The sequence below is a fragment of the Eleutherodactylus coqui genome, chromosome 13 (assembly GCF_035609145.1).
Source record: "Eleutherodactylus coqui strain aEleCoq1 chromosome 13, aEleCoq1.hap1, whole genome shotgun sequence".
Taxonomy (NCBI): Eukaryota; Metazoa; Chordata; class Amphibia; order Anura; family Eleutherodactylidae; genus Eleutherodactylus; species Eleutherodactylus coqui.
The window spans coordinates 87,121,482-87,134,812 of record NC_089849.1 but is presented as its reverse complement, the minus strand read 5'-3'; positions in this window follow the sequence as shown (position 1 = coordinate 87,134,812).

Below are 13,331 nucleotides of genomic sequence, written 5' to 3'. Positions count from 1 at the left end.
CAATACTCACCTGGTCCGCGGTGTCCTGATGCCTCGCGATGGTCTCCGGCAGTGTTGCGGTAAGCTGCAGTGTCCGCCGCCCTGACATTTCAGTTTCTTTCTGGTGACGGGGCTTTGAATACCCCACATCCAGGAAAGCAAGCGCTGTGATTGGATCGAGGTTCGGTCAGTGATTATGGGGCGACACCCGTTACAGTGTGATGTGATGGACAGTCAAGTGACCAGATGAATCCTGACTTGTGAACACGTCATGTTATGGCCACATACTTCCAGGTCACATGTTCCCGTGGCATGAACCTACCATCTGCCCAGGCAGCCTATGCCGACCACATGATCCTGTGATACATAGTGAAGGCTTGCAGTGTCCCGGAGGTCGAGACTGCACATTAGATGTGTGGTATTAGATGTGTGACAGCAATGCGCATGGTGCGAGGTACCCATGCGAATTATGATTACTTTACCCCAGTGACATGACATTCTATCCATAGAGGTGTGTCCCGCCGGTTGTTCCACCTCCAGGGGCGTGTTTTGTGAGGTAGCGGGCGTTCTCAAAATTAGCATGCTTGGTTGGAAAATCCCCATTCTACTTTCAAACTCTACTATAGAAGAACCTATTCAGTACATACTCCCTAAAGCTTGATAAAGGAGGCATTGAGAGGACCTCCGAAACGCGTTGCTTGCACCACTTATTGTGACTGTTCAATTAGAGGAGTCCCATCCCACAGTGGACGTCTCTACCATTTTTCATTGGATAACTAGAGCACTGGGAGTTTATTTCCCTCCGTTCTGTTTCATACCACCGAGGTGTTTCCTATACCCTGGGATTCCCCCTACGACGCTCTTCCTGGGTGTTGAAGACATCTGCAGGGATCTGGTGCTTTGGATATTTAAATACATATATAGCTGACTTGGTTCCCTTTAAATGTTTCTCTTGGTTATCTATTGTCCCTTTTACATCTTTATTTAGCCACATTGTTCTTCTCTTGGTCTTTTTCCCCATGAGGTATGTACTGCTCACAGTGAATATTTCATCTGCCCCCTCCCCATTGAGATGCAGCCCATCCCTATGGTAGAGCCTGTAGCCAACAGCAAAGTCAACCCAGTTTTCCAAAAACCCAAACCCCTCCTCCTTACACCAACTCTCGAGCCACTTGCTTACCTCCCTAATCTCCCGCTGCCTCTCTGGTGTGGCTCGTGGTGCCTGTAGTGTTTTTTCCATATATAATGTATTAATCCTTTGCAATCCAATTTTGGATTCAGGGTTTCCTAGAGGGCTTTCCCTTTTTGCCATTATACAATGGCGCCATGTGCTCGCTAGAGCCAGTACTGCAGTATGGGACATGCTGGAGAGGCCCCAGACAACAAAGCGGACAGTAATATACAGTAAGAATACCCTGCCGGACATTTTCTGACATCGGAGCTGTACAGCCTTCAATCAGAATGTCTTCAGACGTCAGACATTGGATTGGAAAGGGTTAAACTTGTTTCATCTGTACTGCGCCTTGGAATTAACGATGCTTTAAAAAAAAAAAAATAATGATCTAGGAAATTGAATGTTTTTATGTAGCAACAAATTAATTTCTGGATTGATTTATGTTTTTATTGAAGTACGTCTATGTACAGTGGTTTATGCTAATGTGAAAAATACCTCCTCTGACACTCCCCTTTTCCCCTTAGACACCCTCAGTGATGGCTCCGGCGTCGGGACCACCGGAGATTTTGCGGGAGTGATGTCATTCATGTATCTAAAGTGCTACACTGCGCAAATCTCCACCGCTCCCCACATACATTTTAGGTCTTCGGCCCAGCAAAGGAAGCCAAGTAGAGGAGGGGGTACTACACAACACTATACAAAGTGCAGAATACGGACACTAGAAGGCGCTGTATTAGCACGAAAATATAAACCTCATATAAGACCATAATCGCCACTGTGCATATACTCATATATGTCACTCCCTACCTGATGTAAAAATATTTACTATATACAGGGTTCCTGAAACCTCCACTGATAATGTGCAGCAAGAGATACCAAGGGCAATACATGTTCTCATCCAATACTGATATATATATATAGATATATTTATGATCAATGTATCAATCACAAAGCCAGGTACATGCTCTACAAGAATTTTTACTCAATTTCCATGTAACCACACGTCAAGCAGAACATGGGAAGGGACAAGAGATAAATCCCTCAGCTCCTATAGACCACTGCTCAACTGATGTAAAAAGTGACCATGCCGGTATAAGTCAGTTACATTGTAATAGGCCCGTCCATTCTAAAAGAAAGGGAAATCATAATGACGTCAAGAAAACATTATGCCAACAGTTCAGATATAATGCTTTTTATTGAGCAGACTACACAGCTTCCCAGCATCATTGTGTAAGGAGTGAGCAAATACAAGCAGAGGCACAATGTGATCATGGTCTTGCGGCCCGCACTGTATAAAGTTCATAACAGATCTTTTTTCATAAAAGGAGTTGAGATGGGTCATCAGCATCACCATATGCCGCCTCATATGGTCTAACAATCGAAATAACTGCATATAGGGGTGCGAAAAAAATATATTTAAATCATACAGACAAAAATGAATAAATCATAAAATATCCATGAACACAAGAAAATAATATAAACATAGCAGTATGCAGCAAGACATCCCACTACAGATATGGAGTGGTATTGTAATCCAAATTAAGCCCATGAGGGAACAGTGTATCCAAATCAAAAATCCACTTAAGGTCCTTCCTTTTAAGTGCTTTCTCTCGATCCCCACCTCTAATGCTCTTAAGGACCATTTACACACAACGATTATTGCTCAAAATTCGCTCAAAAGCCACCATTTCAGCAATAATCGTTGTGTGTAAATGCTCCCATCTTTCACTTTTTGGCTGAACGATGATTTTTAGCTGTGCATGAAATCCATCGTTAGCCGGAGTGAAGATAACACAGATGGCATGCTGTGTTTGCTGTCCATGGTGCTGTATTCTCCATGGGAGCTGCTGATTAACAGAACAATAGAGCTGTATGCAGAGAACAGACCACCTGCTGTCTCTACATACAGCTCCTGAAGGCTTATTAACATGCAAATGAAGGTGATAAGCTGCTAATGGACTTTAACAATCTTTTGAATGATTATCTTTGCGTGTAAATGGGTCCTTAGGGACACGGTCGATTACCCTGAATTTCAACTGACTAACAGTGTGGCCCATAGCTAAGAAGTGTTTAGGGATTGGAAGTTCCTCTTTTTTGTAGGTATGGTGCTCTTGTGATTTATGATTCGAGATCTTATCTTCATAGTGGTTTCCCCAATGTAGAGGAGACCACATGGACAAGATATCACATAGACGACATATGAGGACATACAGGTGTACCTATTTCGAATGTGGAAAACCCTCCCCTCTGAGGGTGATTAAATTTGTCACCCCTGGTTAGATTATTACAGCACGAACACCCAGGGCATGGGAAATTTCCATTCTTAGATTGTAAAAGTGCCTCTCGCTTCTGGTCTTTAGTTGTTTTACCATATGAGTGAACAAGTTTATCCTTAATGTTGGGACCGCGCCTATAGGCCATCATAGGTGGTGATCTAAACTCTTCTATTTGAGGACTGTTTCTACTCAGGATGGACCAGTACCATCTAAGGATACCGGACACCCTCCGACTCAAGGGTCCATATGTGGATACGAATGGTATGCGGGGAAGTCCAGTTGCCTTAGTTCTTGGTAAACGCAAATCTGCTCTAACCATAGTTCTTGCTTTGTCAGAAGTGGCTGACATCAATTCCAATGGGTATCCCCTTGTTAGAAACCTGTGACACATTTGGCTAAGCCTCAGGTCAACCTGTTTGTCATTGATGATACGGCAAACTCTGAAGAGCTGTCTCCATGGAAGGAACTCCAGCATACCGTGTGGATGGCAGCTGCTGAACAAAAATATATTGTTCCTATCCGTGGGCTTGCAGAACAGATCCATGTCTAGGGATACACCTTTCTTGATCATCATTATGTCAAGAAACTGGATTCTGTCAATCGAGTGTATCAGAGTGAATTTCAGTTCTGGGAGGATAATGTCAAGCTCACCATGGAATGTGAATAGATCTTCATATAACCCACCTTCCGCTCTGGTTATCGTTGGTTGGTCCTGTGTCTGTCACCTCTTGGCTCTGACAGAGAGTAGTTCCTGTAGAGATGGTGGTGTGTCTAGCCTCGTGACCAGAGGAATCCTGACCTGTGAACACGTGACGTTATGGCCACATATTTCCAGGTCACGTTAGTCACGTGTTCCCGTGGCATGTGCCTACCATCTGCCCAGGTTGCCTATGCCGACCACGTGATCCTGTGATACATAGTGGAGGCTTGCGGGGTCCCGGAGGTCGAGACTGCACATTAGATGTGTGACAGCAATGCGCATGGTGCGAGGTACCCATGCGAATTGCGATTAATTTACCCCAGTGACATGACATACTATCCATAGAGGTGTGTCCCGCCGGTTGTTCCACCTCCAGGGGCGTGTTTTGTGAGGTAGCGTGAATTCTCAAAATTAACATGCTTGGTGGGAAAATCCCCATTCTACTTTCAAACTCTACTATAAAAGAACCTATTCAGTACATACTCCCTAAAGCTTGATAAAGGAGGCATTGAGAGGACCTCCGAAACGCGTTGCTTGCACCACTTACTGTCCCATTAGAGGAGTCCCATCCCACAGTGCATGCCTCTACCATTTTTCATTGGTTAACTAGAGCGCTTGGAGTTTATTTCCCTCCGTTCTGTTTCATACCACCGAGGTGTTTCCCATACCCTGGGATTCCCCCTACGACGCTCTTCCTGGGTGTTGAAGACATCTGCAGGGATCTGGTGCTTTGGATATTTAAATACATATATAGCTGACTTGGACCAGCAATGTGGACCCCTGGCACCCGACTGGCGGCCCGCACCAGCTGAGCCCTTTTTCCAATCTACTTATCTACTGTTGTTTGGAGCGCTATCCATATATTTACTTCTAGCGAGATCATTTTAGATGCTGAATAGAAGATTTCTGACTCCCCATTGCAGTTGCAAAGTATCTCATATTAAACAGCGGTTGAGTCTCTTACAGCACACCTTTCTGTCGCTGGTTGCAGCAGGGAAAACACACCAGCGTATGCCATTCAGCCATCACACCGGTTTTTCACCAGTTTGCAGAATGAAGCATACATGGGCTGAATGGACATATCTGTCCCGGGTTTGTGATGTCTGTGGTTCAGGCACCATGGATGTGCTGACAGGTTCCCTTTAAATGTTTCTCTTGGTTATCTATTGTCCCTTTTACATCTTTATTTAGCCACATTGTTCTTCTCTTGGTCTTTTTCCCCATGAGGTATGTACTGCTCACAGTGAATATTTCATCTCCCCCCTCCCCATTGAGATGCAGCCCGTCCCTACGGTAGAGCCTGTAGCCAACAGCAAAGTCAGCCCAGTTCTCCGGGAACCCAAACCCCTCCTCCTTACACCAACTCTGGAGCCACTTGCTTACCTCCCTAATCTCCCGCTGCCTCTCTGGTGTGGCTCGTGGTGCAGGTAGTGTTTTTTTCCATATATAACGTATTAACCCTTTGCAATCCAATTTTGGATTCAGGGTTTCCTAGAGGGCTTTCCCTTTTTGCCATTATACAATGCTGCCATCTGCTAGTTAGAGCCAGTACTGTGGTAGAGGCCATGCTGGAGAGGCCCCCAACAACAGAGCAGCCAGTAATATACAGTAAGAATACCCTGCCGGACATTTTCTGACATTGGAGCTGTACAGCCTTCAGTCAGAATGTCTTCAGACGTCAGACATTGGATTGGAAAGGGTTAAACCTGTTTCATCTGTACTGCACCTTGGAATTAACGATGCTTTAAAATAAATAATAATGATCTAGTAAATTGAATGTTTTCATGCAGCGACAAATTAATTTCTGGATTAATTTATGTTTTTATTGAAGTACGTCTATGTACAGTGGTTTATGCTAATGTGAAAAATACCTCCTCTAACCCTCCCCTTTTCCCCTTAGACACCCTCAGTGATGGCTCCGGCGTCGGGACCACCGGAGATTTTGCAGGAGTGATGTCACTCATGTATCCAAAGTGCTACACTGCGCAAATCTCCACCGCTCCCCACATACATTTTAGGTCTTCGGCCCAGCAAAGGAAGCCAAGTAGAGGAGGGGGTACTACACAACACTATACAAAGTGCAGAATATGGACACTAGAAGGCGCTGTATTAGCACGAAAATATAAACCTCATATAAGACCATAATCGCCACTGTGCATATACTCATATATGTCACTCCCTACCTGATGTAAAAATATTTACTATATACAGGGTTCCTGAAACCTCCACTGATAATGTGCAGCAAGAGATACCAAGTCCGCACATAGGGCAATACATGTTCTCATCCAATACTGATATATATTTATGATCAAGGTATCAATCACAAAGCCAGGTATATTCTCTACAAGAATTTTTACTCAATTTCCATGTAACCACACGTCAAGCAGAACATGGGAAGGGACAAGAGATAAATCCCTCAGCTCCTATAGACCACTGTTCAACTGATGTAAAAAGTGACCATACCGGTATAAGTCAGTTACATTGTAATAGGCCCGTCCATTCTAGAAGAAAGGGAAATCATAATGACGTCAAGAAAACATTATGCCAACAGTTCAGATATAATGCTTTTTATTGAGCACACTACACAGCTTCCCAGCATCATTGTGTAAAGAGTGAGCAAATACAAGCAGAGGCACAATGTGATCATGGTCTTGCGGCCCGCACTGTATAAAGTTCATAACAGATCTTTTTTCATAAAAGGAGTTGAGATGGGTCATCAGCATCACCATATGCTGCCTCATATGGTCTAACAATCGAAATATCTGCATATAGGGGTGAGAAAAATATATATTTAAATCATACAGACAAAAATGAATAAATCATAAAATATCCATGAACACAAGAAAATAATAAAAACATAGCAGTATGCAGCAAGACATCCCACTACAGATATGGAGTGGTATTGTAATCCAAATTAAGCCCATGTATCTAAATCAAAAATCCACTTAAAGGGGTTGTCCTGCGCCGAAACGGGTTTTTTTTTTTTTCAACCCCCCCCCCCGTTCGGCGCGAGACAACCCCGATGCAGGGAAGTAAAGAAAGTTTACCGGAGCGCTTACCTTAATCCCCGCGCTCCGGTGACTTCAATACTTACCACTGAAGATGGCCGCCGGGATCCTCTGTCTCCGTGGACCGCAGCTCTTCTGTGCGGTCCATTGCCGATTCCAGCCTCCTGATTGGCTGGAATCGGCACGTGACGGGGCGGAGCTACACGGAGCCGCTCTCTGGCACGAGCGGCTCCATAGAAGACTGCAGAAGACCCGGACTGCGCAAGCGCGGCTAATTTGGCCATCGGAGGGCTAAAATTAGTCGGCAACCATGGAGACGAGGACGCTAGCAACGGAGCAGGTAAGTAAAAAACTTTTTATAACTTCTGTATGGCTCATAATTAATGCACAATGTATATTACAAAGTGCATTATTATGGCCATACAGAAGTGTATGACCCCACTTGCTGCCGCGGGACAACCCCTTTAAGGTCCTTCCTTTTAAGTGCTTTCTCTCTATCCCCACCTCTAATGCTCTTAAGGACCATTTACACACAACGATTATTGCTCAAAATTCGCTCAAAAGCCATCGTTTGCGCAATAATCGTTGTGTGTAAATGCTCCCATCTTTGACTCTTTGGCTGAACGATGATTTTTAGCTGTGCATGAAATTTATCGTAAGCCGGAGTGAAGATAACGCAGACAGCATGCCGTGTTTGCTGTCCATGGTGCTGTATTCTCCATGGGAGCTGCTGATTACATTGTATTCAGCAGAGAGCCCATAACAGAACAATAGAGCTGTATGCAGAAAACAGACCACCTGCTGTCTCTACATACAGCTCCGGAAGGCTTATTAACATGCAAATGAAGGTGATAAGCTGCTAATGGACAATCTTGTGAATGATTATCTTTGCGTGTAAATGGGTCCTTAGGGACATGGTCGATTACCCTGAATTTCAACTGACTAACGGTGTGGCCCATAGCTAAAAAGTATTTAGGGATCGGAAGTTTCTCTATTTTTGTAGGTATGGTGCTCTTGTGATTTATGATGCGAGATCTTGTCTCCATAGTGGTTTCCCCAACATAGAGGAGACCACATGGGTAAGATATCACATAGACGACATATGAGGACATACAGGTGTACCTATTTCGAATGTGGAAAACCCTCCCCTCTGAGGGTGATTAAATTTGTCACCCCTGGTTAGATTATTACAGCATGAACACCCAGGGCATGGGAAATTTCCATTCTTAGATCGTAAAAGTGCCTCTCGCTTCTGGTCTTTAGTGGTTTTACCATATGAGTGAACAAGTTTATCCTTAATGTTGGGACCGCGCCTATAGGCCATCATAGGTGGTGATCTAAACTCTTCTATTTGAGGACTGTTTCTACTCAGGATGGACCAGTACCATCTAAGGATACCGGACACCCTCCGACTCAAGGGTCCATATGTGGATACGAATGGTATGCGGGGAAGTCCAGTTGCCTTAGTTCTTGGTACACGCAAATCTGCTCTAACCATAGTTCTTGCTTTGTCAGAAGTGGCTGACATCAATTCCAATGGGTATCCCCTTGTTAGAAACCTGTGACACATTTGGCTAAGCCTCAGGTCAACCTGTTTGTCATTGATGATACGGCAAACTCTGAAGAGCTGTCTCCATGGAAGGAACTCCAGCATACCGTGTGGATGGCAGCTGCTGAACAAAAATATATTGTTCCTATCCGTGGGCTTGCAGAACAGATCCATGTCTAGGGAGACACCTTTCTTGATCATCATTATGTCAAGAAACTGGATTCTGTCAATCGAGTGTATCAGAGTGAATTTCAGTTCTGGGAGGATAATGTCAAGCTCACCATGGAATGTGAATAGATCTTCATATGACCCACCTTCCGCTCTGGTTATCGTTGGTTGGTCCTGTGTCTGTCACCTCTTGGCTCTGACAGAGAGTAGTTCCTGTAGAGATGGTGGTGTGTCTAGCCTTGTAAAGGCTAGTGGGTCTCCAAGTCGGTTGTTGGCAGCTGGAGGCATTTTGGTATATATACAGTATTTCCTTTAAAATGGTGAGGTGACAGATGTTGGGACTCCAAGGACCTCCCCTTGTGTTGGATGGTTAAGTTGGGTTAATTTATGTAAATTTGTTTATAATAAAATGGCTGCTGTAGCCAAATTATCCCAAACCAGAAGTGTTCTGTCTTCAATCAGGAGTGTGGTAAAGTGAACAGACTAATTTTCCAAAAATAATTGGGAATCGAGGCAATCCAATCCCAAGAGACATTGTCTGTTGTACAGTTTGTGGTGGATGGCAATGTGACGTAATGTGTCTACCTAGGTCAGTGGTGGCGAACCTATGGCACGCGAGGCAGAGGCAGCATGCAGAGCCATCCCTGCTAGCACACACCGGCGGCTACTCACCACGGGGTACTGCTGCTCCCCAGCCGATATTCACTCAGCAGCGCTGATCCCAGGTGCACACTGTGACGTCCGTGTGCACCTGGGATCCTCCTCCCCTGATGTCTCCTCCTTTGTTCTGCAACACACTGACGTACGCAGCAGCGCCAAGCAGAAGAGCAGCGGCACTTCAAGGAGGAGGAGGTAAGTATATGGGTCTCATGGGGCCCTATTACTACTGGGGCTAAAAAAGGGGATACTATTAGTAATAGTGTCACCTATATCAGCCCCGGTAGTAATAGTATTACTACTGGGGCTACTATTTGGGTCACTATTACTCCTCAGGCTACTGTGAGGGTCACTATTACTACTGGGGCTACTGTGGGGGTTACTATTACTACTGGGGCTACTGTGGGGGTTACTATTACTACTCAGGCTACTGTGGAGGTCACTATTAGTGCCGAGGCTACTGTGGGGTCACTATAACTACTGTGGTCGCTGTGGGCGTCACTAATACTACTGAAATGACTGTGGGGGTCACTATTACTACTGGGATCACTGTGGGGGACACTATTACTACTGAAACCACTGTGGGGGTCACTATTACTACTGGGGCTACTGTGGAGGTTACTATTACTACTGAGGGGGTCACTATTACTACTGAGGCCATGGTGGGGGTCACTATTACTGCTGAGGCGACTGTGGTGGTCACTATTACTACTGAGACTACTGTGGGGGTCACTATTACTACTGAGACCACTGTGGGGGTCACTATTACTACTGAGGCCACTGTTGGGGTCACTATTACTACGGAGGGGGTCACTATTACTGCTGAGTTTACTGTGGGGTTCACTATTACTACTGAGGCCACAGTGGGGGTCACTTTTACTACTGGGGCTACTGTGGAGGTCACTATTACTACTGAGGGGGTCACTATTACTGCTGAGGCCACTGTGGGTGTCACTATTATTACTGAAGGCACTGTGGGGGTCACTTTTACAACTGGGCTAGGTTTACATGTGGTGGAAATACTGCAGAATGTCCTCAGCAGAAATGTCTGTGGCAAATTCTGTACCATTTCCGAATCCAAAAAGCAGTCAAAATCTGCACCCTGTCTATTTTGAAACAGCCTTGTTCTTTTTATAATAATGGAGGTAAAATCATAATTCGTAATAAGCCCCACCCCCTGACGTGTTGGGACTTTGCGATAAATAAGTGGGTTTTGGATTGCAATTTGGGTACTCGGTCTCTAAAAGGTTCGTCGTCACTGATCTAGGGCATCACAGCCATGCTCCCTTGGGGTTAAATCTGGGGCGGTGCAAACCAAACCATGGTCATGACACTGTATTTTATGATGGCTGCAGTAAGTGGATAGGCACGAGCATTATCCTATTGAAAGATAGCATTTTGGTTGGTGTTCATTAAGGGTATGACAACAGGGTGTACCACTCTGTCCACATACCGATGGGCAGTCACTGTGCCTTCAGCAACCACCAACCCAGCCCTGCTGTCATAACTCATTGCCCCCTAAACCATGACTTCAGGGGTTGGACCTGTGTAGCACTCTGAAATCACAACAGGGCGGGCCCTATCTCCAAAATGCTGACAGATACATTGACGACTATCACTTTGCCCAAGACGGAATCAGGACTTGTCACTAAACACAACCGTTCTCCATTCCTTCGTCCAGTTGCATCAAGCAGTAGGTCAGGTTAGCCATTGCTGGCAGTTAAATGAGTTAAAGGAATGCACTGCATGGGGGGCAAAGAATACAGCCTAGCTTCAAGGAATCGGCTTGCAATTATTTGTGGGGTGACTCCGACTCCAACCACTGCTGGGATTTGTGCAGCAGTCGCTCATCCATTAGCAACTGCCGTCTGCACAATTTCAGGGTCTTCACATTGCATTGTCCTTCTGCATGTACCTATGCCAAGTCTGTGAATACTGTAGCCTTCCTGTGTTCACTGTCTTGGCTTTCAATTCCCAGTCATTGTTACAAGGCTTGTATCAAGAGTCTAATATTGACTTGGAGGAATGCTGCCTTCCAATAGGTGGCGCTGCAGAGGTATTGTTCCATCTCCCTTATTTGCATATAATCCAGAGGAGCATGAATGGCCTTATAAATTTCCTCACTCGCTCACCTTCTAGGTACTCTCCCTTAGGAGAAAAGATAGTGTTCCCAACTCACATCACAGGCCTCTAACTAGCTACGCCAAAAACCTACGGCACACTGATGAGGGGGCAAATATCCCGAAACAGCTGTCTGTGAGCGGATTCTGGTTTGGCTTTTTTTAATTCCTAGTCATTGTTACAAGACTTGTATAAAGAGTCTAACATTGACTTGCAGGAATGCTGCCTTCCAATAGGTGGCGCTGCAGAGGTATTGTTCCATCTCCCTTGTTTGGGTTCACTGAGTAACCACTCTCTGTGTACTGATATCGTACTATGGCTAATTCTGCGGGAGATTTCACCATATGATACCCCCAATTCAAACATGTTAATTACTTGACCACTGATGACCCATTTATACGTAATGACTATCACTCAAAATTCGTTCAAACGAACGAAAATGAGCGATAATCGTTACATGTGAAAGCTGCCATCGTGCACTTTTCATCTGAATGATGATTTTAAGGGAAACTTAAAATCCATCGTTCAGCCGCAGAGAGATAAAGTCTCTCATCACACCACATGCTGTGTTCTCCGCGGGTGTCGGGAGATTACATTGTATTCTGCTGGCAGCCCAGAGCAGAACATTGCAGTTGTTTGCACAGCAGGGTGTGTGATTAGTCACAAGATGGGCTCTGTAAACAGCTGCTGGAGGCCCATTTACATGCAAATGAAGATGATAAAGTGTTAGTGGACGTTAGTGTCCATTAACACTTTATGCAAAAAGATCTTTGCATGTAAATGGGCCTCTAAAGTCAGACATTTGGGTGTATGGAGTTTGAACTCTACAATTTGGCTTTTCTGGTGACCAACAATCTGTGGACACAAAAGGACCTTCTTACATAACATTTATGATTTATTAACTAAAACAATGTAGCATTTTACATAACAAAGGGCCCCGATAATTTGCATACTAATACACGAACTTTAATGATTCAACACCCTTCATATGGGGAGACTTTGATCTAAATTTCATAAATTTTCTGCAACTCTGCCTGGGTGTAACATTTTCATTCTCCACCAGTGTATATTTATATATAATAACCCCTGGTAGCATCAGTATTTGAGTACTGCTGCTCCAGTCTCTCCACACAGTCCACATAGAAAGCAGACGCAGCACTCTGGCAGCAAATGTCGGGTCGTACACGTTTTCCATGCACCATTTTCCCCTAGAATGGTGTTATATGTACTATTTGTAGAATGGAGGATGTCGCTTTTTCTTGCCCTCTTTCTGTTCCCTCTCTATGGCTATGAGCTAAATCATCATTAAGCCATGGCCTAATACATTACACAATGTTTCAGTGAGGGAAAAAAAAGGTATGCGAGTAATGTAATGTTTAAATTGCTCATGTCGCTTTTACTTGCACACCAAATTCGCCTGATACAAGGGGTGGACAAAAATATGGAAACGCCTGACCAATGGCACCCTGTTCTCGGGCAGATGTTCACTTCTGCCCGGCAGCATCTGTGTCATATTACCTCCACTTAAAATCAGTCCTACATGTCTTAGGGCTCATGTCCATGACTGTGCTTTCACCGCATGTCACGCGTGCGTTGCACAGCCGCATGGTACACGGTAAATGGGGTCAATGAAAGTCAATGGATTTTCATTGTTCCATGCACACCAGCGTGTGAACACTGCGTATCGATATGCAAGGGA